At 46.2% G+C, this 3,979-nt stretch overlaps 1 non-coding gene across 1 annotated transcript; it reads right to left on the reverse strand.

The window, feature by feature from the left end:
• Positions 1-733: 733 nt before the first annotated feature.
• LOC127230531 (U6 spliceosomal RNA) lies at positions 734-841 on the reverse strand. Its single transcript, XR_007835180.1, has one exon. It is a non-coding gene; the product is annotated as a U6 spliceosomal RNA (small nuclear RNA).
• Between the last annotated feature and the right edge of the window lie 3,138 nt (positions 842-3,979).

The following is a 3,979-nucleotide window of genomic DNA, read 5'->3' on the forward strand; positions in this document are numbered from 1 at the left end:
CCCCACCCCTTCGTCCCGGGACTCCCTAAACTGCTTATCATAGGTCCGTGGCGCGCTGCTGAAGTGATCCCGGAAAAAGCCCATGGTCTATCAGATCTCTCCACCGGACCGGAGATGCTCTCCTGGAACCCCTGCGGGAGACCTGCCCCTGGAAGAAGTGACATCGCCTACTGCATTCATCGGAAAGACCATGCGGGATCGGGGACCTGGAAATGGCTGGCGTCCTAATGGAGCCTCCTGACCTCGTATTGTGAAGCTCCGAGCATCCTAGGTTACTGCTTGGGTTTGGGAATACTCAAACAAAGGAACTGGGCTTGGGCTGTAGTCCAGTGGTAGAGCTCTTTTCTACCAAGCCCAACTTCCTGGGTTCAACCCTCAGTTATAGTTCAAGACGTGTTATGACATTACGAACTCCTGCCCGGCCATCAGTCCCATATAGGAACCTCCCCCCGTCTCCCTGTGTGGTAGGCTAGCCAACAAAGAAATTGGCCTATTTGGTCTGACAAGGCATAGCATCACCCCACCACGGAGTCTCCTTCAGTCACCATCAAATCTCTCCAATCCTTAAGTAATAAGAATGGTCCATGACATAATTTTTTTTGTTTTTGTTTGTTTGGTTTCTCAGTATTGCTTTGGAGCCTGTCCTGGAACTAGCTCGGTAGACCAGGTGGCCTCGAACTCATAGAGATCCACCTGCCTCTGCCTCCCTAGTCTTGGAATAAAGGCATGGGCCACCAATGCCCAGCTATTATTTGTATTTGTGTGTCATCCTTGTGCAGGGGCCATGCTAATCGTCTCTGTATTGTTCCAATTTTACTATATGTGCTGCCAAAGCGAGCACAACATCACGGTATTTTGTAGCCAGGTTGTGACTATAAGAAAGCCATGGTCAAGGCTCTGCTGGTAGGCTCCAAGTTAAGGATAGGAGTTATGAACTCCAGGTAATTGAAATGCCTGAAGAACTCAGGGAACTTGTGGGAAAGGTAAGCAAGCTGTCCCTGCTGCTGATAACAAGCAAAAACTGGCTAGGCAGTTCAGTTTGGGTAAAACACACAAATAAAAACGTCTTTCTTGGCTAATAGCCAAAAATGTCCTTGGGCATATCCAGAGCCTTGTCCTTGCCAGAGGCTAGGGATGCTTGAAATGTCTAAGCCAAAAGTATCTCTAGTTTTGCTGTGGCCAGAAGCTGGAGACAATAAGAAGAGGCTCTCCATCTCCCCACCCCCCCAAGGCATGCCTCTTTCCTGGAAGCCATACCGAGGTTAGACCAGCCCATCTTCCTCTCTTTCCTCATCCACTAAAGCCCCTTTAACTCCCAGACATTGACGCTCAGTGCAGCCCTACTAGGACCCCTTCAATGCCCAGGAGCTTGGCCTTCTTTTTCTCCTTTAACTTCTTACTGTACCTACCCTCGTCTAAAACTCACCTTGTGAGGTTCATGAGTCTTATTCTTCAGAACTGAGAAACAAGAACCAAAAGCCTCTGGCGTGAGTGACCGAGATGGAGCTAGAAAAGGCTCTGTTGCTGTTAGAAAGTCAAGGTATTCCCATATTACTTCCTGCTCATCCGGGTCTGTCCTGAGAGCTGAGGATGCCGGACTGCAAGACGGCGTTTTGATATATCATCCTCCACATGGGCATAAATGGGAAGACACATAGACCACAGTAAATCCTTCCTCTGTAGTACCTCGTGAGGGCTATATGTGCATTATCACAGCGTGTTAATAGAGAAGTTCCTTTTGAACCAAACAATGACAAATAGTCAAATATGATGTCAGACTGTAGTTCCAGCACTTGGGAAGTTGAAAGGCTAGAGGGTCAAAAATGTAAGGTCAATCTAAACTAATAGCACATTCACAGTCAGCATGAGCTACATGAAACCCTTTCTCAAATGACTAATGTATAGGGCTGTGAATATAGTTCAGGTGATAGAGTGCTTGACTAATTCATGTATGTAAAGTCTGGGTTCCACCCCTAGCCCCACATAAACCTGGCATAGTGGCACACACACCTCTGAGGTAGAAGCAGAAAGGTCAGAAGTTCAAGGCCATAGTACCAGTAGGTGGGTCAGCTGCTAAAAGTGTTTCTCACATAACCTGATGCCCTCAGTTTGACCCCAGGAACCTACAGTGGAAGGAGAGAACACATTCCAAAAAGTAGTCCTCTGACCTCCACACTCATGCCATCACACACACACACACACACACACACACACACACACACACACCATATTTTAATTGTAACAGTTTTAGAAGTTCAGAGCTATATTTGGCTCCATAGTGATTTGTGGCCAGCATGGCCGGCAAGAGACCATGTTTCAAACAAATAACCAAATAAATAAATAAATGGATACTACCAGAGTAGAGTTTGGCCCTTCTTGGGATGCTGTGGGAAGCTTCAGGGGGTGAGTTATACCAGCATATTTAATTTCTTTATTTCCCACATTGAATCTTGAGCATTCTAAAGGATAAGGATGTTCCGTGCAGACTTAGTAGACTTCCTAAGGGAGACCTTACCCTCTTCGAGGAGTAGAAGATGGGAAGGGGGCTGGATTGGAGGGACAGGGAGAGCGGAGGGAGGGGGAACTAGGACTGGAAAGTAAAAAATAATAAAAAAGAATACATTTGAGATAAAGAAAAAAATGTTCTGTGTCGTTACATGCTACAGTACAGTGCCTGAAACCAGGTAGAGAAAACACACACACACACACACACACACACACACAGAGTGTTCACAAGAATGAAGTGGCCGGGTACAGTTTCAGCTTCACCTGCCAAGTCTGGAGTCAGGATTTGTACTCTGGATGTTCAGAGGGATCTTGGCCTGAATGTGTAAAAGTATCCTTCTGCTGAACATGCGGACAGAAAACTAGGCACACACCCTGAAGAAATGAAAACACAGGTCCACATATAAACATCACCAAACACGCACAGCAGCGTTGTTCACAAGAGCCTAGAGGTGGAAGCAGCTCGTGCTCATCAACTGATGCCTGGATAAACAAATGTCATGTAATGGCAAAGCAGGATGTTACTCAACCCTAAAAAAATGAAGTGCTACTACATACACTGTGGATAGACCTTCAGAAGATTCTGCTAAGTGAGGGGAAGGACCAGTGCTGTGTATTGCACTTGCAGCAAGTGTCCAGAGAAAGCCAATACACAGATACATCAGCAGGTGGACTAGCAATGCCTCAGCCTTGGGAGAAGAAATCTGAGTCTGGGAAGGGGCCCTACAGGGTGTACAGTTATAAGAATTCTCTGAGACCTCGGTGAGGGCTGCTTAACCTTGTGAGAGTGCTGAGAACTATAGACTCATACACTTCATTTTATTTTTAATGTTTTTAGGATTTTTGTTTGTTTGTTTTCTGAGTTAAGTCTCTCTATGTAGTTCTGGCTGCCCTGGAGCTCTCTATGTAGATTAGGTTAGCCTTCAGCTCACAGAGATCCCCCTGCTTCTGCCTTCCTAGTGCTGGGGTTAAAGGTGTGTGCCACTACACCCAGCTGAACTGTACATTAGTGCCAGCACCTGGAAAGCAGAGGCAGATGATCTCTGTGAATTTGAAGCAAGCCTAGTGTACAAGCAAGTTCCAGGCAGGCCACTGCTACACAGTGAGATCCTGTCTTAAACAAAAGCAAACAAAAAGGATATTCATGGGTTGACAGTGGCATTTGATGGCTTTAGTTTGGCCAGTTTTATCTCCACAAGTGAATCCTTATGATAAGAGGAATTCTAGCACTCAGAAGACTGCATGGTCCCAACAATAAAAATACCTAGTTGTGGTAGTACTTGCTTGTAATCTCAGCACTGAGGAGTCTGAGGCAGAAATTCAGGGCCAGCCTTGGTTACATAGTGAATTCAAAGCCAGCTTGGGCTATTTTGAGACCCTGTCTCCATTAAAAGAAGAGGACATAGGAGGAGGGGAGGAAGAGGCAGCTCCAGGGATGAGGCTATAGATCTTTGAAAGAACATTTGTCCAGTCT

This window comes from Phodopus roborovskii, unplaced genomic scaffold, assembly GCF_943737965.1.
Source record: "Phodopus roborovskii unplaced genomic scaffold, PHOROB, whole genome shotgun sequence".
Taxonomy (NCBI): domain Eukaryota; kingdom Metazoa; phylum Chordata; class Mammalia; order Rodentia; family Cricetidae; genus Phodopus; species Phodopus roborovskii.